This window comes from Sapajus apella, unplaced genomic scaffold (genome assembly GCF_009761245.1).
Source record: "Sapajus apella isolate SASKATOON/1434 unplaced genomic scaffold, GSC_monkey_1.0 scaffold150, whole genome shotgun sequence".
Taxonomy (NCBI): domain Eukaryota; kingdom Metazoa; phylum Chordata; class Mammalia; order Primates; family Cebidae; genus Sapajus; species Sapajus apella.
In genome coordinates, this window is record NW_022437090.1 from 2,519,163 (window position 1) to 2,534,522 (window position 15,360).

Consider the following 15,360-nt stretch of genomic DNA (forward strand, 5'->3'; position numbering starts at 1 on the left):
CACACACACCACACACATTCTCACCGTGAGACAAAGAATTGCGAGGCAAAGCAATGATCAAGGTAGTAGACATGCTGCAGAACATCCTTGGGAGACCTGCCTTCTGCAAATAGCCAGTTTCTTGAGGAGAGAGTGCTCTCTTGCAGTCTTGCCAATAAAAAGCCACTTAGCAGCAGCTAGCTTTCTGTTTAGCGCACTCACAAAAATATATATATACATGAAAGAAATTGCTACGCTGATCTGGTACTGATGACCACCAGGGCCCTCTGTGGAGTGTAGGGAGGAGGTACCTGGGAGGGCCTGGGAGCCTCCTTGGAGCTTCCTCCCACTTGGGCATCTGTGAGTCCCATATTTGGTACCGGGGGCCCGTGTTATCTATGTTGACAGTCGGTCCCCTGCAGAGCAGGAGAGCTGATGTTTCTGTGATGAGATGCAGTTTGCTGGGTAGCTCCCTTTACCGTCTTTGTAGCTATGCCTTCTCCTTTAGGCACTCGAGTGCGTTTGGTAGAAGAAGAGAACACAGACTGGGCTGCAGATGGAGGGAAGATGAGAATAGGGACTCTCCCTCTCTGCCCCTACCTGCCTACCGCCACCTGTCTGCATCCTGAGATGGCCAGCAGAGGACAGGGTTCCACTTGAAAAATTCTTTTGAATCTCACACAAAACAATAATAAACATAGAGGGAAATACAAAAAGACATTTTTCCATGTCTTGTGTCATGTGGGAAACTTACATTTCAGAAAATATAAAGAAAAAAAGATGAAGCAAAGGACTTTAAGGATACAAAGGATCTTATTATGGAAGGAAAGCAGTGCTGTCAAGCGAGCTAAATTGCACTTTTTTTCTTTTTCCAGTGGGTTAACTTTTAAAAGTGCATGTTATTTAGTGCCCTGCATTGCAGTGTATCTTATTACAACCTTACCAGCCCCAGCTCCCATCACTGTTTCTAATGTTTGCTGATACGGTAATCATGAAATAGCACTTTGTTTTGTGAATTTTTGGTTAGCATTGGAGTTTAAATTTATTGTTTGCTTTTAGTTTTTAAGCCCTGAATGAAGATTTTCTTGTACTTAGGGAAGCCCGTCTTCTAGTATGCAGAGAAGTTAGCTCACTGAAGTTCTTTTTAAGCTTTTAGTTGAATTATAATGTATTTGCTATAGTTTTGATCTCTAAGTTGGTGGAATCCACATTGTTGGCAAGATTTAAGGGTAGCACACACCCTAAACACACAAATGTGAGGTCACACAGCAAGAATGAGTAAGTGAGAGAATCAGGTAAGTTTCTAAGGAGCTTTCTGGAGGAACAGAATTTTGTTTTAATTTTCGATTACGCAATTTATGTATGTTTATTGTTGAAAACACAGATAAGCAAAAAGACAATAGTAGTACCTTTTCAAATCATATTTTAAAACATTTTGGTATACATGCTTCTGTTCCTTCCTCTGTGGAAATAAATACCTTAAACAGTAGGATCAGTATATTTTTGAAATATTGATCAGTGAAATCAGATCAGAATGATTAAAATGCATCGATGAAAATATTATCAGTGAAAATATTTGTAACATGTATTTTCAATGATTTATATTTCATGAATATCTTTTCATACCAGTAAATGTTATTTTATTATATTCTTCTTGTCACTATGTAGTCTCATTGAATGGATATACCATAGCTTATTTAATCACTTTAGTATTGTTTGACATTTGGGTTGCTTCCAACATTTCCTGCTCATAAATGCTGCCGTGATGAGCATACTTGTAGCTGAATCTTTTCATGCATCCATGGTTAGTTCCCTAGAATAAGTCCCCAGAGGAAAGGCTGCATATATGCATGTACAGACTCTATGGCTTTTGGTTTGTATGTGTCAGCAGCATCGTGTACTTTCTTCATTGATATTTAACATACTGTTAACCTGTGGTAGCCCATAACTCTTTACCATGTCAGGGCATGGTTCCATGCACCTCTTACCAACCTGTAACACCAGGATGCACCCAGCCTTTCCAGTGCCACCTCTCCCTGCCCAACCCAGTTTCTGGCCCAGAGGCCATGGCAGCTTGCATGAAAGTGCTGACTATTGGTGCGAGTTTGCAAAGAGATGACAACCGTGGATGAATGGAGGAAAAAGTAGGAGAAAGTCATTGTCAGAGACTCCTGATTTCTGGTGCAAACTTTATCACTGAGAGATATGCCATCTACCCAATAGGCCATCACTTCTTTGATTCTCAATTTCCAAACCAAAGCAAATGAAGTCATTAAAAAGAATGATGTGTCTGAGGGTGTTTCCAAATCCTGGAGATTTCTGAGTCACGTGTAAGGAACACAAAACTTGGCTTGGGTGGCATGCTGTGTCAAAGGAAAAGAACTGCAGTGAAGTTGGAGGAGTGGGCTCACCTGATGGATGTATTTCTTCAGTACATACGTGACAGGGGAAGGCCTGGGCTGTGGAAGGACTGTCCCTCTTTGGGGTCAGGCAGTCAGGGTGTCTCTTGTAAAGTGGTAGCTTCTGAACGACCTGGCTGCTGGGATCTTAGTAGCTTCAGATGCCACATGGGTGCCCTCAGAAGGCAGAGGATTGTTGGTAGTCCTGGATGAGGGGCTGCAGAAGTAGGTGGTGGCCAGGAGTCTAGCCAGGCAGATGCCATATCAGGGAGGGCCAGCCATCAGGGGACTGAGGTTCAGAGTGGAGCCCTGGAGATGCTTTGGAGGTCTGGAGATAAGGAATAACCTTGTTTCACAGGCACTGGGCTCCTGGAGTCTCAGCCATAGGAAACTGGTATTCAATACTGGAGCTGGAATTGAAGAAGGGGCCTGTTCGCAAGGAATCTAGTAGCAGCCCAGGTCCTATATGGTACCATGGTCAGAGTGGAACCAGCCACCCAGACTGCTACACCATTGACTTGAAGCCCCTTCATTTTTCCAGGGAGCTGGGACTAAGTGGTCTATGCTGTGAGGGTTGGGCCGCCGCAGCACCAGGGGGTCTGGATGTTCACTGCTGGTAAGGGTAGTTGGCAGCCTTCTCTCTTGGCTTTTGTCTAGATCAAGCTCAGAGCGTCTATATCATTTTCCATTTGGTTACTCAGTGGCGCAGATCTTACAGGAAAGGAAGACCTTTAAAAAAGTTTGTTTTCATCTTTTTGTTGTAAAAAAAAAAGAGAGAGAGAGAGAGATACAGAAAGTAATATTAAGCAAATGTGTGACTTCGTAATTTTATGTGAGGCAAACACCCTTGTTACCACATAACTTTGCCAGTCCCCCTAAAAGCCCCACCTCCATCTGCCCCACCGTAGTCACAGCTCCTCACCAGCCCCAACCCTTACAGCAGCTACCTCTATGCATTTCTTTATGGATTTGTCACCCAGGGGTATGCTGTGGACTGAATGTTATCTCTCCCTCAAAATCCTTTGTTGAAATTTTCACCCCCAAGGTGATGGGATTAGTAGATGATGCCTTTGAAAGGTGATTCCATTATGAGGGTGGAGCCCTCATAAATAGGAGTAGTACCCTTGTAAAGAGACCCTTTGCCCCTTCTGCTGTGTGAAGACACAGTAAGAAAGGAAGCTGTCCTTCACCAGACACAGAATCTGTTTGATTCTGGACTTCCCAGCCTCCAGAACTGTGAGAAATAAATGCTTTATAAGCCAACCAGTCTGTGGTATTTTGTTACAGCAGCCCGAACAGATGAAGACAGTATGCACGTTCCTTGCTGCTGTTTTTGAGCCTTGCCCCTGCCAAAAAAAAAAAAAAAAAAAAAGATGATGTGTCTTTGAAGTCTCCTTAAAAACATGCAGCTTCCCCTCTATCCCTTCCTTTCTTCCTGTGGCTTTTTAATCCGCAGATCCCCATAAGCTGGCATACTTGTGCAGCTCCGTTGTCTTTTGTATTTCGCGCACATTGGCAGCTGCATCCAGAGGTGTGGACCAGACCCAAGTCTATCTCTTTAACAAAGCAGTGTGCTTTTCATCTGGAAACCTACACTATGTGGTTTTTGCTCCTTTTCACGTTAACAGCCAGTGATGCTCAAGGCACAGATCCATCGCTGTACTGAGAGTTGTAAAATAGTATAATTCCAACTCTATAAAATTCTTTTCATTTATTAGTTGGAACAGTTTTCTAAGGAGCTTCCATGTCATGTTCCATTTGGATACTCAGTGGGACAGATCTTATAGGAAAGTCAGAATACATGCTTAATGCCTTCTTTCTATCTACCCACTTTTCAGGACATTGACTTGGTTTCCTGTCATCCTTAAGACTTAGCCAATTAGGTCTTTTTCAATAGTATTGTGAACTGACGGGTTTACAAATATTTGATGGGTAAATCCATTGCAATTATTATCTTTATTGAAACTCATATCTTCCTATCTCTGGCCCGTTGGTGCTCCTTCACACTGGCTCTGGGGTCCTTCTGCCATGGCCTCAGGAGCTTTCCCATCTTCTTTACCATCTGGGTAGAAAGATACTCCAGGCTCAACATCGTCTATTTCCTGCCCCAGACCTGGATTCCACTATTTCTCCAAGAAATCTGGTTTCGTTTTGTGATATTGTGCTGACCTAGAGCCAGAGCCTGAGCAACGCCATTTTATAAGACAAAGCTGTTTTCCAAAATTAAGTTGTAATGGCTGCCCCATTCTCCTCACAATAACTGCTGGCCTTGGCTTCTGTAAGTGAAACTGCTAGTTTGCTCTGCAAAATAACTTCTATGTAAAGCTGCTTCAACTTTGCTTATCAGTAACTGCTCTCTGTGGCTGTAATGTGACAGCCAAGCAGTCCTAACCCACGCCATCTTGGCTCCCACAACTTGTAGTAAGTAACTAAGGTCTGTGATTTCCACCTTACCCAGATAATGTGTAAACAAATGTTTATCTTGACTTCTGTAAACCACTTAAGTAACAAACGGAATGACAAAAGTCCCCGGGCCCTTGGAATATCTGGAGCCCTCGCCTCCGCCCAGGAGGTGATTTACAGAATCCACTAGCCCTCGGAATGTCTGAAGCCTTTTCATCCCCATCCCCGCTCCTCACCCCCACCACCCCAAGGTGGTTTTTCAGGTATAAAAAGTCTTGGTACCCTCCTTTCGACGCCACAGGTTGGAGAGACATGAGTCCTCTGTGGTCACCGGCAATAAAGACCCTGTAATTTGGCATACTTTCGTCTTGGTGTTAATTTTCTATGCTCGGTCCAGTGTAACAGTTTTATCAGCAAAAAGTATTTCAAGACCACAGTTGGGGCAGGATGGATGCTAATTGCTTTTGGCTTGGTCATTATTTCTAGTTTTTCCAGTGGACACAGCATACAATGTGTAGTATGTATGTTGGGGAGGAGGGGTGTATCAAATACTGTGTGAGTTCAAACTGGTATTTCAGACTCAAATTCAGAACTGAATAGTTTTCACCCAAGTTGTATATTGCATTTGTATCTCCTTTCTTTCAAACCAAGAATCTTGGTTCTTTTTTTTTTTTTGTAAACAGAGTTTCGCTCTTGTGGAGTGCAGTGATGCTATCTCAGCTCACTGCAACCTCCACCTCCTGGATTCAAGCGAATCTTCTGCCCCAGTCTCCCAAGTAGCTGCGATTACAGGCATGCACCACTATGCCTGGCTAATTTTTGTATTATTCTTAGTGGAGATGGGGTTTCACCATGTTGGCCAGGCTGGCCTCAAATTCCTGACCTTGGGTGATCCGCCCACCTCAGCCTCTCAAAGTGCTGGGATTACAGGTGTGAGCCACCACGCCTGGCAAGTCTTGTTTTTAAAGATACAGAATTAGAATTAGAATATCCCATAATTATTACAATAGTCTCAATAACAATAGTAACAACGCTGTACCATTAGTGATGATTACTGAAAACACTTAAACATTTTAACCCCCCATTCTCTTCTTTCCCCCTAATTTTTGGGGTTGTTTCATATTTGCATTATCAGATCATATGGCCTAGGGGTCCCCAACCCCCTGTACCAGCCCATGGCCTGTTAGGAAGCTGGTGGCACAGAGGGCGGTGAGCTAGCATTACTGCCTGAGCTCCGCCTCCTCTCATATCAGCAGCAGCATTAGATTCTCACAGGAGCAGGAGCCCTATTGTGAACTGCATGCGTGAGGGATCTCAGTTGTACACTCTTTATGAGAATATAACTAATGCCTGATGATCTGAAGTGAAACAGTTTGATCCCCACATCATTCCCCATCCCCCCACCCCCATCCCCCCCGTCCATGGAAAAATTGTCCATAGATTGATAGTCTCAGGTATGTGATGTGCTTTTTAATTAATTTATTTTAATTTCAGGAAAATTGTCTCGAGTTACGTATTTTAACATTTTTCTGTCCCCTTCACTTGGTTTTCTTTATCAGGAGTTGACTCCTCTTCTCCGTTGACTGGATCTTCTTTGCTATTCTCAGTATTTGTCCCTTTCTCTGAGTTCCTTTTTATCTTTTTTCTTTTCTTGATTTAAAAAAACTTATCTTTGTCACCTCATTTCTTTTCAGCATCTTCTGTTTTATGTACTGGCCTTTGTGTTCCTTCTAGTTTAGTTTTCATTTCTAACATTATGTTTTAATATTATTTCAGGTCTTATATCATTTTTAAAGGACTTTAGTTCATTTTAAAGTAATATGCTGCAATTTTGATAGTTTTTTGCATCCGTCATTTGGCATGCATTCCTTATCAGTAGGGATGCTCTTCTCCCCCTCCTCCTTTTCCTTCTCTTTCTCTTCCTTCACCTTCTAATCCTTCTTCAGCTTTGTATGAGATTTGACCTGCATGTTTACTGCCACAGAGAGGTTTCTCCTTTCACTTCCTCAGCTGCTGCCACCAAGCTCCTGAACCCCAAGAGGAGGGTGGTCTCAGATGGAGGATGGTCTCGGACAGAGGCCTTTTTGAAAAGGTTTCCTTTTCTCGTGAATAGTGGTGCTGAGTTTGGGGAAGAAGGATTAGCTCATAAGGATTTTCTAACCTTACAGTGCTGGTTCATCTTCTGTTGCGTCCCACAGGGTTAGAGCCATGCAGCTGGCTCTCTGAGATCTCCTGTTTCTGTTTCCCTCCTCCACTTGTATCTGCTCCATCTCCCTCCTTTATCTCTGTTATTTCTATCTGCTCAATTTTTATTGCACTCCCAGCAGTGGAGCCCTGGACAGGTTCATTTCGAGTTCCTAGGGACAGTGCAGCTCCAGCCTCTTCACGCACTGTTCTTTGCACAATATGGATTTGATAAATGTTTGTGGAATGACACAGACCCGTCTACCTCTGGGTTAGAACTCCAGCTGCAAAGCAGGCACAACTCTGGGCTTTCGGTATCACATCCTATTTGCAGTTTATTTGGAAGATATGTGTTTGGGCGACAGGGACGTGCTGTTGGGTCAGATCTGGGAGGAGTCCACCCTCTAGTTGGGGAGAGTGGCTCTCAGCTGCCTGGGCATAGAGATAATGAGTTGCAAATGCAGAACCGGCTTTAGCGTTCACGCCTGCCACTCCAAACCAAGACCAGGGTGGAACAGACTTGGGCAAGCCTCCAACTCCCGGTACCTTTATCTCTTCAAGTCATTTATACAGCAGTCACTTCTCTGCTTCTTTGCCTAGGCCCCTAATTAAAGCAGTTTTCAACCCAAGAAGCAGCCTCACCTTGGCTGATAGAGTTGGACAACTCCTTGGTGGCCCCTTTCCCTGCCCTCTTGGGCTCTGCAGCTCCAGGGTTAAGTTCGGCCTTCAGCAGGGCCACCCACTGAAGCATTTAATGAGGAGAGGAGTATTGTTTCTTGGAGACATAATTACCAGAGACACTTAATGCAACCTTTCCCGAGATAACAGGCCTTTTGAAATGCAATGTGTTGGGGAAGATTTAGCCAAGCTCAGTGACTGCCTTAGCAGTTATGAGTCATATTATCATGCCTACATCTGCCTCCACCAAAAGGCTCTAGGGTCTGTCTCCAAAGTTTATTAAACTTTTGTTTGGGAGACTTGTGCTTGAGACTTAGGGTTCTAAATCTTTTCTTTCATTGTTTTCAGCTGTAACTCACTTTTAAGTGGTTGCAGCCCAGGGCAAAATTTTGAAATTGGTAACTTCCCTTTGCATTCTCCCATTGCTGTAGGACCCGTGTGTTCTGGGTGTTAGGGGTGCAAGCCTGTCCTTGTACTTTATGAGGATTCCCGAAGGCTGCAAACTCTGGATGCAAACACAAGCCCTACTGGGAGAGCATACTTGAGACAGTGGAGGCCTCTTAGGATGTTCGCCTTCTCAGGAACTCCTGTCTCCGAAAAACACAGCACAACAACACACAAAAAGCACTTCTAATGAACGACTTTTATTTAAATGTAAGGAGCCACCTACTCAAAGTAACTCTTAAGGAAATCACTTTGTTAAATAAATATGACTTTTATAATGTGAAAAATGTCTCCCTAACTTATTTAATATTTCAACTTTTTAGCATCACACTGTCATCCTTCAAAGTTGTGTGGGTTTATTTGGTTTTATTGTTTCTTCCTTCCCATTGTCTTCCTCCTCATTTCCTGGAAAGGGAAATTGTTTTCTTCTCATGATCCATGTGGCTTCCTTCCCTCCTCTTTCCTGTCATTGTTTCGTTTTGTTTTCATCTTTTGTCCGCAAGGAAGCAGAGGAAAAATCTTGGACCTGGGAGTGAGAGAGGCCCAGTTTCCCATTCCAGCTTTGCCCTCACTTGCTGTGAGACCTTGGCTAGTTAGTTGGCGTCTCTGAGCCTTAGTTTTCCTCTCTGTAAAATGGATATAAAAAGTTCTGCACCACTGAGTTGCAGCAGGATTAATGTCATACCATATACAGCATGCCTAGTGCCTGCCACCGTGCAGATGCTCAGAAAATACTGCCCTTACTTGGCAGCATTCCTGCCGATGAAAACAGACCCTTTTGCCAAGAGAAATGCTTTGTGATTAGTGCTTGTTCTTGCCCCTGCGCCATGAGCAAGCATCCTCCCTTTCTCCTCCAGCATTGTTGAGGACATGTTTCTTGATACTAATTTAGCTGCAGCCACTAAATCAGAAATTCCCACCCAAAGTCATACCATAAGCAAAAAAAAAAAAAAAGAACTGGGCCTGGATCTTCAATGATGTGGATGGTGGGACTGGGTGTGGGAGGGGAGGCCACTGAGACATCTCTTGCTCCATCCCCTTTCTGAGTTTCATAGATGGCCTCCACTGTTTTCTCTCCAAGCAGTCCCCCTAGAGTCCAGGGTCCACAGGGAGGCCCCCACTTTCTCCTCTCCCACCAATTTCCCCTAAGAGAAGGCGGTCTCAGATGAGGACCCTTTTGCAAATTGTTGCTCTAGAGGCTGAAAAATCAAGCTCGAACCACCTGCTGGTCCTTATTTCCTCCCTGGTCTTCAGTCCCTGCCTTTTTCCTCCTTGTCAGTTTTCAAATGAGACTCCCTGCACCACCGGGAACTGCCCCTGACTTCCTCCCTCCCTCCCTCCTGGCCTGAGCTCTCCTGCTCTTGTTCCTGCTCCTGCGTCCCTCCCCAAAACACTCAGCTGCTTAAATGTCATTTGTGAAACAACAAAAAGGACATGCTGTTTTTGCAGCCTCTTGGGGAACAATTTTTTTGATCCATTTGGTGTGAAGAACAATCATAAGAAATTAATTCAGTGACCCTCGCCAGCCTTAGCCACTGGTGTGGTTCCCATTTGGTGGTTGGTGAGCAAAACATTTTTACCCCAGAAATGTCCACTGTCTTCGCACTTTCACCCTTCCTTCTTAGATTCCTTTGTCTTCCAGGTCCTTGGGTACACGAAGCCCTGCAGTTCCTAGTTCATTTTCCCACTGGGAGAGCCATCGTGATCCAGTTCCTTCACAGGCCTTTGAACCAGATTATTTGGCTACTGGCTAGGGAGGGAATATGGCCATGTCAGGCATACTTTTCCAGTCCGTAAGATAAAAGCACAGCCTGGAAACACAGTTCCCTCCGGAACCCATAAGGCCAACCTAGCATGTGGGAAGAACCCATCAGACTGAGTGGGGACCTACCCTCCAGATTTACCTGTGGGACATAGCACCACTTGGAGGAACTAGGAAGTGGGAGTTCCCTTAGCATATGATCATATCTTCCCTTCAGGCCCCACTGTGCCTGTCGTGTAGTGTGACCATGTATGTTCCCACCTCAGTGGTACCCTTAGCTGTAAAGCTCTTTAGGGCAGGTTCCACATCTGCGTAGCCTTCAGGGGCCCCCAGTGCTGAGAACTATGCCTCACAGGTGCTAAATGTTTGCTGAAAGGAAGAACACACAGAGGTGGGAGGATCATGTGAGTCCAGGAGTTTGAGATCGACCTGGGCAACATAGCAAGATGCAATCACCATGCGCGCGCCAGTTGTGGTCGTGTAGTCCCAGCTACTCAGGAGGCTGAGGAGGGAGGACGGCTTGAGTCTGGGAGGTTGAGGCTGCGGCGAGCCAGGACTGCATCACTGCACTCCAGCCTGGGCGACAAAGTAAGACCCTGTAACAACAACAACAACAACAACAAAAAACCAACAAGCCAAAAAACAAAGGAAGAGCACTTGTATTAACCTAACTCAGAGTAGGAGTAGGGGACAGAGAGAAGTGTTCCCTTTCTCTAGACCTTACCATGTTCTGCCAGAGAAAATGGCACACACACACTTCTGCGATTTTTTAAAAACCCAGAGACCCTTTGGTCATTACTCAGGGTCCAGATGAGCAATTATGCTATGAATTAGAATTGGAATTAGCTGGTTGTTCTGGCCAGAACACCCGATTGTAATATAGTAACTGAATCTTCCCTGTGTATATGAGTATTCAGTCAATCGGACTGCGGTGCTTTGGATTTGGTTAAATTGCCATCGCTGAACACCCCGGATGGAGTTGTTGCTGTTCTGCAGATTCATCAACACAAGCTCCTGGGGCGTCAAAGGTGTCAACAGAGCACCCTGATTACAGGAGTAGATTGGGAGATGCTGTTGTGTCTCAAAATCATCCCTGGCAAATTGCCATCACACTTGGCCATTTAACTTCCTATTCACTTTCAGTGACCAAGGATGAGAATTGTGGGACCAATAGCAAAACCTTTCCCACTTGCCTTCCAGCCATGGTAAGAATTTGGAGGAAACAAAAAATAGCCCAATTCTCATACACCAAACAATATCAAGAGTTCCTGTTCTAATGAGTTGTTTTGACATTCCACTTGACAGGAGGCTGACAATTTGTGGTTTGCAGTGCAAGTGACCTTTTTAAAAAGCGTTCTGTATCTTCATTGACTTTGAACAGACCTTAATTGATGGGTGAATTTGGGCAGAGTTCATTCCCTCCACAGATGGACGTGCCAAATATCACGTGTACTATCTTGGCCTGTAATTGAAATGCACAGTAGATATTACCTCCCTCCATCTTTGTTTTGGGAAATCCCCGGATGCAGAAACATTGGAGTTGTCAATTTCATGTGCGTGGGTCCTTTCCTAAACTGTGAATCCTTCCTCCCCAAAATATTATTCATTAATTGATCTTAAAAATCAGCTGGGAGTTAGGCTCCTTATTTGCACCTCTCGCTTACGTAACACATTTGATACTCTCTTTATCTGCTTTGTCCCCACTTCTGAATATCTCATGGAGGCTGAGCTTTGCCAAACAGACAGGAAGCAAAATTAGAAGCTTTTCCCTGTGCTGACTTCTAAGGGCCCTCTTGGTTTTCTATAAAGCAACCAAAAAAAAAAAAAAAAAGTCGAGACTGGAAGAAGCAAACTTTCAGCTAATTATCATCTTTTTTCCCCTCTGAGCTCAGAGTACTGTTCTTAATTTCCTGACCAGCTTGTACCCCTCCCCCGCTCCCTGCGAGCATCTGTGGTGGTTTCCAATGGAGCCGCATTCCTGCTGCTCTGAACTTCCAACATACCATACCAGTTGGTTTGCCAAACAGTGAACTGCCAGCCATCTGCCATCCAAAGTCAGAATTTACATTGTTTCATCTTAAAATAACGCCTCCGGAATAGCAAGCTACTCTATGCATCAGGTTTTAAAATTGACAATCAGCCAGAATTAAAAACAAATACCAAATGGGCATAAAAAAAGAATGTTGTTTGGGGGAGGGGACTAGCATTTGATGGGGAGTTTATTTTTCAGCATTTTTACCTGATTCACCACCAAAATAGCCATGCCATTTAATTTTATCTGCAACAGCAGGAACTACTTACAGACTGAGAACGTTAACTTTTACTTGCCTGGCTGTAGATGGAAGAGCAGTTGTGCCAGTCTCAGGGAGAAGGGATCACCTCCTAATTCCAGCCTATAGAGAAGGGAGACTTGTCTTTGCCTTCTCTGGCCAGGCCTCCTGGTTCTCAGATGAGAAATCGCAGACCCTTGAAGGTAGAACACCCTGCCCAAGGTCACATGCTGGGTAAGGGAGGAATGATGCTGTGAACCCAGGACTCCTGGCTCCAAGAGTCTCCTTCTGTTCTCCATCCCTCCCTGCCTCAGCGCACCTGCCTTGACTGGTCACTGGGGCTGTGGGACGCCCTTCATCCCCCTTCAGTCCTTCATGCCAAGCTGTAGCAGCCTTGCCTGCCTCATTCCCCTGCTCCTGCAGGACAGATAGGCAGGAAGTGATGTCCATCTTCAGGACTAGGGACACCTGAGGGGCTGTGATGTTTGCTGGCCTTGTGGCCTGTCGAAGGGGAAGAGCAGCCATTGTATCTGGATGGTTTTCTAGAGCAGATGGGCTCGGAGGAGATTAATTTTTTTGAAAGAGAAAAAGAGAAGAGGCTTCGTGTTTCTTTTAGGGAAGGTGTTCCAGGCAAAGGCAGCTTGGGGAAAAGTGTGAAGTTATGAGTGGGCAGAGGAAGCAGAGGGCTCTGAATTTATACCAAAGACACCTGCCTACGGTTTAGAACTCTGTGCCATAGGCAAGCCCATCTCAGTTCGGAAGATGCAAGGGCCCCAGGCTGGTCAGGGCGCTGGGTGGCCCCAAGCCAGGCCTTGTGTAGCCTCTCTGGAATTTTCTTTGAGCCAGCAAGGGGGACAGTGGCAAGCATTACCCTGATGGACTTAGGCATTCCAGAGTCCAGGCCTGCTGCCTGCTCAGCTGGGTCTTGATGACAGGGTCAGCGATGGGAACAGAGGTTGTCTTTTTGTTTGGATTTTGGCCAGACATGGCATCTCCCACTGGAAGCCTTCTCTCACCCCCAGCATTGTCCATGCTCCTGCAGCCCCCGCTTGTACCTGTAACAGTACCTGCCACACCGGCAGGCTTCATTGCTGGGGATGTCTGTTCACCGTGCTAGACTCCTCATGGTCGGCAGCTGTCTTAACTGATCTTTTTGGTCCTGATGGTCCTGAGCACCATTAGTATGTGCTCAACTAATTTCATGAGAGAATCAGTAAATTGCTGAGATGGCATAGGACTTAACTGGCTGTGCTGACCGCCAGACCCAGGGCCGCCAGACCACAGTGTTGCGTCTGTGAAAAGCCACTTTGGGTTGACCTGAGGTCTTGTGATTTTGTTGCATTCTAGTTGAGCCTTAGGATTAAGTAGTCTCCCCTTATTCACTGTTTCGCTTTCTATGGTTTCAGTTACCTGTGGTCAGGTAACTGGAGCCCAAAAATATTGTATGGAAAATTCCAGAAATAAACTGCATACATTTTAAATTGCATGCCATTCTGAGAAGCTTGATGAAATCACATACTGTCCCACTCCATCTGTCCTGGGTTCTGAATCATCCTTTTGTCCAGTGGATCCACGCTGTCTACACTGCCTGCCTGCTAGTCACTTACAGCCATCGTGGTGATCAGTTCGACAGATCACAAGAAGAAGGGCAAGAACAATAAGGTATTTTGAGAAACAAGGAGAGACATGGCCACATAACTTGTATTACAGTATATTGTGATCATTGTTCTGCTCTATTATTATTGTGGATAATCTCTTAGGCAAGTAATTTATAAATTAAACTTTACAACAGGTAGGTACATATACAAAAAAAATAGTACATATGAGGTCCCATACTCTTGCAGGTTCTGAGCATCCACTGGGGGTCCTGGAACATTTCCCCCGTGGATACAGTGGGGTTCTGTATTAGCCAGTTACGGAGAACATGCTTGTGTGCCAGTCACTGTACAGGGTATGTACTATATGTTCTTATTTCATATGATTTAATTTAGTTTATTAGCAATGACCCTGTGAAGTGATGAGCTAACCAAGGCACAGAGGTGTTGACTTTCCCCACCTCACACTGTGAGTGAGTAGCAGAGGCAAACAGGAACTTCAAAGAGCTGTGATTGCAGGCATCCCATCGCTCTGTCTCTGGCGCTAGCTGGGCCTCACTGGCATGCTGCACTTAGTGCTGGAGACAGTCTGAAGTGCCCTCACCCACCGCACAGCCGGAAGACGGTGGCTGAGATGAGGCAGGCCACGTGAGGAAGGCATTCTGCTTTGCCGGAGAAAGCTGCTTTTAAGACTCTGCTTGTCTTTGGCAGAGAGAGGGTGTGCTCACTTACTCCAGGCGACAGGAGGGGACTTGTGGGTGAAGATGGCAATGGGGCCAGTGCTGGCCCATCAGGAAGGGTTTCCAAGCAAGTGGAGCTGCCTGGCGGTAGAATTCCCTGCCCCGCAAAGGAGTGAGTGCCCCACTGCCGCTGAGCCAGGCACAGCAGAATGACCATGAGTCATAGCCATGGAAAGAAAAAGTACCTCGCTGATCCGGATCGTGGGACAAATGTACCTTCACACATCCACTCTGGCTACAAATTTGGTTCATTCCATACTGTGATGATATGTTTTTGAAGCTTAAAATATTTTTAACTGATTTTTACAGAGTGAGTCATTTTAAGGCCTCCCCTGCCCAGCCTTGCAAATCTGATCAGGATAATCCAAATTTATTCTAAAATGAAACAAAACATGAATAAAATGTGCAAATAAGATGGAGTACAACACTATCGTTTGATTTGCTAAAAGATGTCTTCCTTTGCAAAATCAGAAGATGAAAGTGTGACTCCTTCCAGGGGCTGGGGGGGTTGATCTGCATAAGCGCTGGGGCTGAGGTTGCAGGCCACGGCAGCAGGGGGCAGGGAAGGGACCGTGCTCACGGGCAACAACAGAGTGGTGTGGTCCCAGCCCTGGTTGCCTCTAGTGAGGGAATCTCTAGATGCGAGTTTAAAACCCTGCCTGGCTCTCTGGCTAAATGCTGTTTTCAAGATGCACTGTTCTGCAATGAAAGATAAAAGCTCTTTTATTAGTGTAAAACAGTTGTAAAACAGTTTGCATCTGATCCTGAGTTAAAGGCATTACTAAGGGAACCACATAGCGACAGAGTGAATGTCACTTCTTCCATGTAAGATTCGTAGTGTTTGCTGCCCACACGTTTGGACCTGTCTGTCACTTTTCCCTTCTGCCTGGGAGATGGGTCAGTAAA

The 15,360-nt window shown here is 45.2% G+C and overlaps 1 protein-coding gene and 1 long non-coding RNA gene across 7 annotated transcripts in view; one reads left to right on the forward strand and one right to left on the reverse strand.

Annotated features, from left to right (window-relative positions):
- The window catches only part of MSRA (methionine sulfoxide reductase A), a 370,749-nt gene that overhangs the window by 292,650 nt on the left and 62,739 nt on the right, over window positions 1–15,360 (forward strand). The window lies entirely within an intron of this gene.
- LOC116541322 lies at window positions 10,517–12,804 on the reverse strand. The gene is made up of 2 exons (XR_004264789.1): window positions 12,174–12,804; window positions 10,517–11,311 (listed from the first exon to the last, which is right to left on the reverse strand). It is a non-coding gene; the product is annotated as an uncharacterized LOC116541322 (long non-coding RNA).